The 12706-nt window shown below is 39.9% G+C and overlaps 1 protein-coding gene across 2 annotated transcripts in view; it reads left to right on the plus strand.

The window, feature by feature from the left end:
- The window catches only part of LOC112113484 (POU domain, class 6, transcription factor 2), a 388658-nt gene that overhangs the window by 363224 nt on the left and 12728 nt on the right, over positions 1-12706 (plus strand). The gene's annotated exons all lie outside the window — the stretch shown is intronic.

The following is a 12706-nucleotide window of genomic DNA, read 5'->3' on the forward strand; positions in this document are numbered from 1 at the left end:
GGGTGAGACTCACAAAAACTGTTGCTCTCCTGAGATCCCCTGGGAGATCCATGGATCTTAGGACAACCATGGAGCACAGAGGCCTGTTAGCAGAGGTCTAAAAAGCATCACAACTCTCTGCCGAGCCAGGTTCCTATGGAATCCCGGCTGGCTGCTGCAGAGGGGGACCCCATTCAAGCTAGAGCTGCTTGTGGACTAGACCCCCCAAAGTGGGCGAGAAGGGAGTGGATGGCAGTGGAGCCAGGGCCTCATCCCCTCCTCTGCAATGCTGATGGAGTCAGCCTCACATGGAGAGAAGCATAGTGCCTCTATGAACTGTTGCTAGGTGGTGCAACTAGTTGCAATGGGACAGTCCAATGGCTGAAGAGCCGCTATTTGGTCTTACCATATCCTATGTCAGTAGTTCATCCCACCCAAGTGCCTTGGTGTGGGCACCATAAACGCACAAGGACAAATCATGAGCTAGTGTACATTGTCACAGCTTCACTGAAGGCAATGGAGCTATGACAGTTTCCACCAGTTGAGGAACTGCTACATATTGTACAATATAAATAAAAAGAGTTACTATAAATTGCCCACCAATAAATGAAGGAGACACAGATATATGTTAAATAATGTATTTGCTTCAAGTTCTATTGAGTAGGAAGGTGAATCTTTAAAAGCAAGCAAACGAGTCCTTGGAGGGATTTTATTTTCAAAGGCGAAATAACAAATGTTTTTTCAAGTAACGTTTTTTCAAAAGATCAGCAGCTCCGGGTCCAATCCCACTGACCTTATTCAGTCAAACTCCAGGATTTCAATGGATTGCCCCGAGTAGTTCAGCACCAAAAAAAATCCCTTTCTTAAATCTATGGTAAGCTGATGTCGAATGTCCTCCTCAGTGTGGATGTAAAAAAACCTAATACAAAATTACCGGTATATTAAAAATACTATAAAATCGCTATTTTGATCGGAGCTACAGAAAAATAGTTCTTTGTCTTTGTGCTCCCTCTACTGGCTCTTCAAGCTTTTACCTAAAGCCCCCAACCAAAGTCAGTGGCATTTTTGGCATTGATTTCAACTGGAGCAGAGCTAAGGCCTAAGAACCTAGTCCTACAAGTTGATAGTGCTGATGCTCAGATAAAGAATCAAATGAGATGTAACAATACTGGCTGTTTGAAAGCTAAATGGGATTGCACAAGGTATAAATCAGTACTGAAGTTACCCTGTTATCTGCCAGACATGAACCCGTCACAATTTTTGGCTGTAGATATGAACCTTCCCTCAAGCCAGGGGTGTTTCGGTCCAACATTTTGTTTCAACTCATCTCTACTCCTCTGCTATAAAGGCTAATTTTCAGAAGAGCTGAGCACTCACAACTCCTTATAAACTCAGTGGGAGCTACAGGTACTCAGGATCTTTGAAAATCAGACCCATACTCTATCTGGTAGATAGTTTTCAAATTTCTTAAAGTATAGTGGGGAGAAAAATTGCAAACCATTTTTTTTAAGTTTTGAGAGTGTAAAAATAAATCAGTGAAGTAAAAATGATGTATTAAACTAGGGTTACAGCCAATCTCAATTCATCATGCAACTTTCCATCCTTTTGGAAACACAGCAATTAAGGAAACTCTGCAAGTTGTGTCAGATATTCTTCTGTAGTAGGATCTGACTATTCATTCAATGGCTGTCCCAGTCAGTCATCACAGTGGCTCTGAGGTTTCCTCTGAATCTTTCAGCAGACCCATGAATGGTTACATAAACTGTTAGCCTTCTGGATTTTCTCTAGATACATATGAGTCCATTATAAAGTACAGTCAAGCAAAAAAGACTGCTGTAGCTCAGAGCAGCCTCTAGTCCTCAGTGACTGTATTTAATTTAAATATTTTTCTATTATATATTTCTATTATATATTTTCCCATTGTGAGATAAAAATATATGCAATCCTGTTCAACATATTCATAAATAATCTGGAAAAAGGGGTAAACAGTGAGGTGGCTAAGTTTGCAGATGATACAAAACTACTCAACACAGTTAAGCCAAAGCTGAGTGCAAGGAGTTACAAAGGGATCTCACAAAACTGGGTAACTGGGCAACAAAATGGCAGATGAAATTCAATGTTGGTAAATAGAAAGCAATGCACATTGGAAAAATTAATCCAAACTGTACATACAAAATGATGGGGTCACAAAATTAACTGTTACCACTCGAGAAAGATCTTGTGGATAATTCTCCAAAAACATCTGCTCAATGTGCAGCAGCAGTCAAAAAAGCTAACAGAATGTTAGGAACCATTAGGAAAGGGATAGATAATAAAATAGGAACTATCATAGTGCCACTATATAAAACCATGGTACTCTCACACCTTGATGTATTTTGAGCTGAAAATATTTCTGCTCATATTTAGGCACCTGCCTGATTTTTCAGATTGCAGGGCACGCAGCAGTTCCTTTTAGAGTCAATACTGCAAAACTTATTTGTGACTATTCAAATTCAAAAGGGAAATTTGATTTGACCATATTCACATCTTGTGCTGCGCAAATAATGAAAACAGTGATTGGCTAAATCGTTTGTTCATAAATCTTTGTATCCTTTGTCAAGTACGTACCTTGTTAGCTTCTTTCTGTGTTTTTTAAATTAATGTCTAGCATTTGCGGGTGGTGTCCAGAATGACAGGAGGACAGGGTTAGAATTCAAAACAACCTTGACAAATAGGACAATTGGTCTGAAATCAACAAAATGAAATTCAATAAAGACAAGTGCAAAGTACTTCACTTAGGAAGGAAAATTCAAATGCACAATTACAACATGGGGAATAATTGGCTAAACATAGTACTGCTGAAAAGGATCTGGAGGTTTTACTGGATCACAAATTGAATGTGAGCCAACAGTGTGATGCAGGTGTGAAAAAGGCTAATATCATTCTGGAGTATATTAACAGGAGTATCATATGTTAGATATGGGAGGTAGTTGTCCTTCTCTGACCTCTGCTGGAATACTGTGTACAGTTCTGGGCACCCCACTTTAGCAAAGATGGGGACAAATTGAAGAGAGTCCAGAGGAACAAAAAATGATAAATGGTTTAGAAAACTTGACCTGTGAGGAAAAAACTGGGCATGTTTAGTCTTGAGACAAGAAGACTGAGGGGAGACCTGATAGTCTTCAATATATGAAGGGCTGTTATAAAGAGGACAGTGATAATTTGTACTCCATGTCCACTTAAAGTAGGACAAGTAGTAATGGGCTTAATCCACTGCAAGGAAGATTTGGCTTAGATATTAGGAAAACTTTCTAACTATAAGAATAGCTAAGCACTGGAATAGGCTCCCAAGGGAGGTTGTGGAACCTCTTTCATTGGAGGTTTTTAAGAACAAGTTAAACAAACACTCCTCAAGGATGGTCTAGGTATTCTTGGTCCTACCTCAGTGCGGGGGATGGATTTGATGATCTCTCAAGGTCTCTTCCAGCCCTACATTTCTATGATTCTATTCTATGATTCTATTAATATGTTCATGCATTATTCACCCAATTCTAGATTATATCCCAAATGAATGTGGGTCCAAATTATTCTGTTGTATTTTAAAATTCAGTCATACAACTTTCTCATAAGAGCCACCAGACTTGCCAAAATCAATCTATAGTCACTTTTAATTAAAACCCTCCAGGGGCGGCCACAGAAACAAAGGAATTGCCATAGCATAATGGGCCAGTGGCCCATTTAGTCCAGTATCCTGTCTCTGACAGTGGTCAGCACCAGCGGAAGATGCAAGAAACCTTACAATGAATAAGTATGAAATATAGTACTCTTAGTGGAATTTCTTTTCTAAATCCAGGCAATGAGGGTAAAATTTTCAAAAGTGCCTAAGTCCCAGTTAAAAGTCAATGGGACTTCAGCTTCTAAGTCACGTAGGAATTTTTTGAAAATTGTACCTTTAGTGATTATCTTGTGCTTTGAGTAAAAGGGTTTATATTGTTTATATACTTTCAAGCCTATCTAATGTAACTGTGGTTGGCTTATAGGAATGTCTAATGGATTTTTGAATCTTGCTACTTTCTTGGCTTGAATGATACCATGTGGCATTGACTTCCACTGGTTAATTATGTGTTGTGCAAAACATTGTTTCTTTCTATGAGTTGTAAATATATTGCTTTTTCATTTCATTGGGTGTCACCTTGTTCTATTATAAGAGAATAAATAGAAGCTTCCTATTTATGTGCTCTAAACTATTCATTATTATATATACCTCTATCACGTCACCGCCTATCCATTTCTTCTCCAAGCTATATGAAATAGTTGCTGTTTCAAAGTTTTTACTGTTTTCAAAGATATTATCAGTTTAAGCATATACAGTTGCCTATAAATATAATGAGAATTTTACTAGAACTAGTAATACCTTTCAAAACATTGAAAATGTTTAAAGTACACCTGTTGTAGGCCTCATGTTTTTAATCTCTCTTCATAAACAATTCTTTCCATGCATCTAAACATTTTCATTGCCCTCCTCTCAACCCTTTTCATTTCTGCAATAACCTCTTTGAGATTCTGTAATCAGAACTGAACACAGTGGTAATGATGAGGTGCATCAACAACAGATATAATGGCATTATAATGTGTTTGGTATGATTCTTGGTACTTCTCTTAATACAATCGAACATTTTGTTTGCTTTTTTGATCACCAATGCTCTTTGAGCTGGTGTTTTCAGTGAGCTGTCCACTGTGACACTTACTTACGTTTTTCCCCTGAGTTGTTACAGTTAATTTGGAACTCATCAATGTGTGTGAGCCACTGAAATTATTCTTTCTAATGTACCTCATTTTACATTTATCTATATTGTATTTCATCTGTCATGGTGTTTCCCAACCATGAATCTTAGGTCTTTTTGGAGTTCCTCATGGTCTTCTGTACTAACCTAAATCATTTTGTGTCACTTGCAGATTTTACCTGGTCATTTTTCACCATATTCTCCAGGTGTTTATTAAAATCATACAACAACACTTGTCCTAATATGAATCCTTGGGGCACCCCATAATAACCTTCCTCCGTGATAAAATTGACCATTTGTTCCTACTCTTTGTGTTTCCTCTCTTAACCAGTTCATAATCCAGAACAGAATTTCACCTCATACCCCTTGATTACTTAGTTTCCTCAATAGCCTTTTGTGAGGGACTTTATCCAAATCCATAGCATACTGACAAGTGCATCTTTTTTTTAAAAAACAGCCACTTAGCTATTGTTGTACCAGCCTGTTAACACTAATATATTTCCATACTTGGAGGACCTCAATAATAGGGCCTTTTCTGGAGCTTACCCCAGCCTTCACAATACTCTTCTCTGAAGAACTGACTTTCATAGGTTTGCACCAATGTAACTGACAGGAGAACTTGGCCAATGAACTGTAGTTCTAAATATATCACTTGTGTTGAAAACACGCTCCAATTCATGTATCACTTTAACACAATATTCCTAATAGTTGGCGCTATCATGATCACCTGCTCGCCCACAGCACATAGAGGTACCTGTTAAGGCTGCTGTGTTATTTTCCAGTCTGCTTTAGGTGAGATAGTTAGCTTTGCATTTAATGTACTTTCTTGCTATTGTCTTGCTATTTCCTTCTACATAGCAGATTCAGTAAATCTGGTATGTAGTCTGACTTGTCCTCAGTCTTGTCTTGTCTACAGTGCCTGCCAAAACTTTTAATATTTCATTGTGTCTTTCAGCACTAGTGCCCTGGGGTCCTGCTACACTCCAGCAGGATAAAATGTGCTGCAAGGCAGCATTCTCCTACATATTCTGCACCTCCCATCATTTGCCTGTATGTTCCAAATTAGCTGTTGCTGAAAGGCTGAGGACAGCTCTCAGATGGGACTGTGTTCATTTTTTGTACATCTGCTTTCCAAATTTCAGGCCAAGAAAGTTTTCTCCCTGCAGCTTCTTCCCACCAGATCCACTGTCCCACCTCATTACCACAACTCCATACAATCCCTTGTTTTCTTTTCTCACATTAAAATCTAACTTGCTCTTCATCATTTCTTCTCCACTGTGCTCTTGTTGCTTTGTTGTTTTGTTGTTTTATGAAGACTATGCTCTTCTTTCTCTGTGTTTCAACATAGCCACTAAATCGTGGTATCTCAGTCTAACTTCACTCTCTTCCTTTGCTTTTCATAGTATCTGATTTTTCTTGATGATGCTGATGACTCCAGTTTTTCTCATTTCTTCATCAGTTGCACATCTGTGTCTCTGGCACACTAATGACATTCTTCATAATCCTTCAGCCAATTACATGGGTGAAATAGTAGTGTAATTTTGGGGTAGAAACAACTTTGTCCATTATCGCTGTTTTAGAGTGGTAGAATAAGGCTGAAAATACTCATAGTAACCTTCCAATAAAACTAAGGATTTCAGAAGTCTGCAAGGTCACCTATGTGTATACCTATGGCTTTCATCACAGTAGTATCTGAGAGTGTCACAACCAATACTGTAGCTTCAAAACATCTCTGAGGGATGAAAATATTATTATCCCCATTTTACAGATGGGGACCTGAGGCACAGAGAGATTAAGGCTTCCATCAACTTAATATTAAGCATGTTAGTTGGTATCATCCCTGTTGTGTTAAGCACTTAAGTATGTGTTTAAGTCTAGTTGATACAATAGTATTTTTATTTCAGTACTGATGGTGGGCCAGGAGACTGAATGCTGCATTAAAAGTATATTTTGTACAAAAAATAAGTGTGTGTAATCAAACAACCAACAAATTGTTGGAAGATATATGTATGTATAGGTATATGTATGTGTATGTGTGTATAAGGGTGTGGATGGATGGATGGATGACAAGATAGATACACATACTCACACCTATACCAGATATATATATGTTCTAGATAGGTGTGTGTGTGTGTGTATACAGATATATACCTATACAAACTGTGGCAGAACTCCGGCTTTGCCACGGGGGGTCCTGCACTTCTAGGCAGTTAGGCTGGCCTCAGAGGTTTGCTGTGACCCTCAGTGTAGCCTCTCTCCCCTCCTAGAGGCAAAGGTTATAGCTTACTGAGCCCCCTTCATCATCGGCCAGTCTACGGGTTTGGTGCAAGAACCCTCTTTAGTACCAGTCTTCCTTCTCAGGGAGCGTTTGTGGGGGAGGGTGGAGGTTGGGGGAAACCTGGGCCTGCCCTCTTCTCCAGGTTCCAGGGACCCTAATTGGCAATGGCAACAGGTAATTTTCCTATACTACCAGAACTATAGCCCTTCCCTGGGCTACTTCCCCAAACGGCCCATCCTAGCACCCTCCTTAGTACCTGACCACGCTTGTTCTTCCGGGTCATTTACTGCACACCTTCTTTCTCCCAGTTATCCCACAACACACCTTCTTACTCCCAGCTTCTACCAGTCGGCTTCTCTGAAGGGGCTTCCTTTTAAACTAGTCCCAGACAGTTCTAAATGGGCTTCAGGTGATCTGATTAGCCTGTTTCCTTTGATTGCTTCTAATCAGTTCTTAATTGGTTCCAGGTGTCTTATGGAGACTGCCTAACTTAATTGCTTCTAGCACCTTCCTGACTGCTCTGAGGTAGCCCCTGCCCTGGTCACTCAGGAAACAGAAAACTATTAATCCAGTGTCCAGTGTGTTTTCCATCTACCAGACTCCTGCACCCAACCGGTCTGGGTCTGTCACAATACATATACCTTCCACAAGGAATGTGTTGGTTGTTTGTGGTACATCAGCAATAAAAATATGGCTACTGATCAACTTTCTCTTTAACCTGATTTACTGTGGTCATAGGCTGCATTTTACAACTCAACAAGTTGGACTTTGAGTGCAATTCTGGTCCCACAAGCAAAGCTCAAGGAATACGGCCTTGCACGGGGGACATAGGCAGATAATGTGGGGATGGAATCCTTGTCCCAACTCAGGTGTAGGATCCAGTACACCTGCATGCCCTATCCACAGCTAGGAGTGTTCACGGGCTGTACTAGTGGCAGTGCCCTGCTGTTCTTCCTGTCTGAAGGTTTGACGCTCAGGATGCACAATGTGTGTTTGAACCCTTTGACCGTACCACACCACTTTCCCACATGTGCACACACTGTTCGGCTGGGCACTGTTTGTAGAATCTCCCTATAACATTCTCCCTAGACATAAGATGGTTATAAGTATATTTTGAAATGTCAAATATGGGTCTCATTCTGCAGTCAAATCCACTTGTGTAAAATCTTACTCCTGTGTAAAACTCCACATAGGAGTGAAGCTCCATGTGTATAAATCTATTTGCAATACTGGACCCTCTGAGGGTGGATAGAACGGGATGCTGTGTGTTTGTACTTGCTGTGTGTATGCTAAATTTAGGCTGTGGGCACAGTGTTTGGGTCTGAGTGTGCCTGCTTTGGTGTAGCTTGATTGTGAGTGGGATTTGGTGTGAGGTGCAAGCATGTAAGGGTGTGTGTTTTGCTGAGCACTGCAAGATTAATAAATTGTTTTTGAATGCCATGCCTGTTTATGCAGGGAGTAATATTACAGTATCACTAGTTCTGAGGCCCAAAGGAAATATAAATAGAACACCTCTTTAATAGTGGAGAATGTGGGATAGACATTTATTAAGGCTGGTCAAAAAATTTTGATTGAAACTATTTTTCCATGGAAAACTGGGTTTTTGACTAAATGAAATTCTTCACAAAAAGGGTCTGCTTTCCACTGAAATTTTCAATTTTTCATCAAAATACTGGATGCCTGAAACCCAAAATATTTCTATAGAAAACTGAAATATTTCAATTCTGAAGTGTTGCTATGTTGCCTCATGGAAGTTGTATTTCAGGTGCCTTATGCTCCCATTCACCTCTATGAGCTGGACTTCATCTCTCATGATGTGCTATATCCATGACACTGTCATGATGCACCATCTCCCCTCACCAAAAGGAGAGCCTGTGGTGCATCATGGGATATGTAGTCTAACCAGGGAATACAGCCTATGGAGGGGAATGGGAACATCAGTCACCCAAACTACAACTCCCATGAGGCATAGTGGTGGCATTTCAGTATCAAGATAGTTCATATTTTGATTTTGTGACAAAAATTCAATTTGTCTGTGAAAAACTTTGACAAAAAATAATTTTTCATTTTTGTCAAATTTTCCATGGGGGGAAAAAATTCTGACCAGCTTTAATTATATTTCTCAAAAAATAGTACTTACATCAGAAAAACTACAGTCCTCTTTTTTATTACCAAAATCTTATTTTTAAATTTTTCATACCATTCTTGTCATTCCTGTTAGTCTCACCTACTCTGTCCTTTTTCTCATTCTTGTTGCCTTTCTCCTCCCTTTCTTTTCTTGATTGGTTGTCTATTTCCTCTTCTCTCCGAGTTCCTCTCCTTTCACTCTTTTCTGTAGGGCCATATTTTGCCTAGATCTTTGTCCATACACCAAGTAAAGTCAATTTCAGTTCTGTGTGCAGTTTGGGAGCAGACTGTTTCCCCTAGTTTGGTCTTTATTTCCTCTTCTCTCACTCTTTTCCTCTCATAGTCTATGCAAAATCATAGCACAGTCCTGCAATTTATGTTCCAAAATTGACTTGTAACTTTCTGGTGCAGGTCAGAAGATCACCAATTTCACCTGTGGGCCTTATTGTATATTTACAGCCAACAATCCCAGATGTGGCAAAATAACACACACAATCATTTGAGTGACAAAATTCAGTTTTATGGGCATAATTCTGTCCTCACTTATGCCGGCATAAATCAGGACTAACTCCATTGATGTAAAATTGGTGGAAGAGAGATAAGAATCTGGCCCTTTCCATTTATGCACTTTTGTGAAAATGCAGTCATTATTCTTGTAAAATATTATGCTCTATTTTGACGTTTTTCATGTTCATCTTATTTCTGTGGCTGTAGCACATACATGTATCCCTGCCAGATTCTGATCAGTGTTGCATACAATAGTCATTCTCTGTCTGCCCTCTACATCCACCTACACAGAGTGACACATACAGCAACAGCTGCTGCAATTTCTATACACTCTTCTGTCTTTAGATGGAAAATGTAGAATAGTCATAAATATATCTCATGGCTTACATACATGTCCAAAATTGGAAAAAAAGTCAACTCTTGCATTAGCTTGAATTGATTGTGTCATCTGGAAAAGTCAGAGTTAAACAAACTGCCTTATTCGCAATCTAATCATCACCTCTCTTTAAGTCCTATTTCTGGAATGGAAATTATAGTGGATGAAAACAGAGAGAGTACTTTAATGCAATTTCATGTCATAGAACACCATCGTTGTTCTTTAAGCATGACATTTACAGCCCACCCATCACACCAGTAAAACAGGGGGTTTGCAGGAAACTATACGGGAGGGAGAGAGGATGGAATCTACCCTTTACCCATGGATATGCTATGGGGTAATTCTCCAGCCTTTCTGCCGGGACTGGAAGAGAAACCACCCACTCAGAGGCACTGGTCCTGAAAGCACCGCTCTGATGTGGCTTATGCAGAAGGGATGGAATGGCCAGCTCTGCCATATTGAGGGAGTGCAAAATTCTCCCTCCATGAGCTCCTTCCTTACCTCCCAGCATTACTGCAGTAGTTTTGCTGTGCTGGGGGGGTTTCTATGGACATTTTGCCCATCCTCCCCAACTGAAAAAAAATCTTTACCGGTATTTGATGTATTGAGATTTTTGAAAGTTGCAAGTGTGTCAATCACATCCTTGGCCAGTATAACTCTGATAGGGCTTGAAGTTCTTTGGAGAAAATCCAGTTGTTTAACTAAACCTCAAGACTGTGAAATGATTTTGCTTTTCGATCCATAAGGAAACTATAGTAGACTAGAGCTGGTAGACTGACTTACACAAGTAAATGAAATTAATCATTAAAAAAAACCATGATTTCCCCCCGGACCTCCAATTTTTGAATTCTTCTATAATAGGAATAAGTACATTAAAGTAAAAAAGATGCAAATATGTGTTCCAAAGGAGGTGGTAAGCCACCTTGGATTAGATCAAATACAGCTAACAGGTATCAGTTGTTCTGGGTACTTTAATTGTTTCTCTGTTTATCATCAGTCTTTTTGTGTGTATGTGGAATGTACTCCTAATTTTGGGTGCTACTAAAGATACCAAAGAGACCTCTTACCTGAAGCCACTTGTTCAGTAAAATCAAACAATAATTTTCTTTATGCACCTTAAAAATTCAAATATAACTCATTCCTCCTCAACAACACCAAATGGTTCTTTATTTCCTCACTGTGAGGACTCACAAGGCTAACAATTAGCATGACTTATGAGTCCTTTTTGTTCATTTTTGTAGTCTTTTAGGCCTACAGAAAGAATCAATATGTTATAAAGCAATAATAAGGACTTGTTATCTTAAGATGATATATTATGATATTTTACTGTAGTCTAATAAGGCTGTGCCAGGTTCTAATAAATCTATAATATTATGATGTAGTAAGGCTGTTTTATATTATAGGATAATATATCCCACCTTCATTCCAGGTAAAGATCTCTTCTTGAATTTGTTGGGAATTTTGTGTAAAATCAGTGGGACAGAATGACCTCACTGAACATTAAGCGGAGAGGGTACTGTCTGGCTTGTTGGAAAAGGTGTGTTCCCCTTTAAGGGCTAGGGAGTGATTTGCGGCGGCAGTTCCATACCAGGTCAGAGTGGGGGTGCTCACCCACCCCCGCCCCCAGGTGACCAGAAGAAAGCGGGGACTGTATATGTCTATGCTGGTGCATGAAAAAACCTTTTTTATCTGGACCAGGGAGAGCAGCACGCACCCTCCCGCCTGTGGAGGTAGTTAAATACCAGGTTTTGTCATAATCCACTGTGGGCATTATGCCAGTCACACCTTTCTCAGAGGGACGGGAAGGAATTTTTCCCTCAGCCCCAGGTCAGCCAAGGTGACATGGGGGGGAGGATTCGCCTTCTCCACAGCAGGTTGGGGGTTTAGTTCAGGCAAAAAAGAAATGGGAGTTAGGTTATGATGTTGCAGCTCACTGTTTAAGCATGGGATGGATGTCCAGTGCAGGTACTCCATAGGGAAGGGATACAGTGATCAGATAAAATGGATTGGTTAAGAAGGTATTCTTTAAAGGAGTGGAAACAAGGGGGGCTCTGGGCTCTTATGACCAGTATGTCAGGGAGTCATCCTGCTCCTTTATAACCCCCCCCAACCTTCATTTGAGGAGGGGATGAAGTCCCAGCAGTGAGCTGGCTAGGGACCAGGATGGGTAAAGGGGGAGAGCAGACAGCAGCCCTCCCCTCTTGGGTAGGTGTAAATGTTTATGGAATTATCTGCACTGTACAATTCTATCTGCCGGGTACTCCTGGACATTTAGGAATAAAGTTGCAGCCTAATTGAATGACATCCAGTGTCTCCTGTCCTTCTTCCGGCATACCCGGACAATGGTCTTTAGCTTTTCAGGCCTGCATAAGAGTTCATTATTAGGAGAAAGGGTCTGATTCTCCCCTTGCTTCCTCCACTGTAAATCAGAAGTATCTCCACTAAAGTTAACAGGGTTATACCATTGTAAAGTTGGTGGAATATCAGAGTCAGATCCATAATGTATCATTGTATATGAATTGCATCTAGCCATATTTGAGGAACATCTTATCTATTGGAAAATAGAGAGAGAAATGTCAATCCTGATGGTACGTGAGTGGATTTCAGAAGTGTCACAGTGTGCTACCAAGAAAGAACAGGTTTGTGGACTAAGGAATAATAAAGCATTACAAATAA

Source organism: Terrapene carolina, unplaced genomic scaffold (genome assembly GCF_002925995.2).
Source record: "Terrapene carolina triunguis isolate 2854851 unplaced genomic scaffold, T_m_triunguis-2.0 Scaffold179, whole genome shotgun sequence".
Lineage (NCBI taxonomy): Eukaryota > Metazoa > Chordata > Testudines > Emydidae > Terrapene > Terrapene triunguis.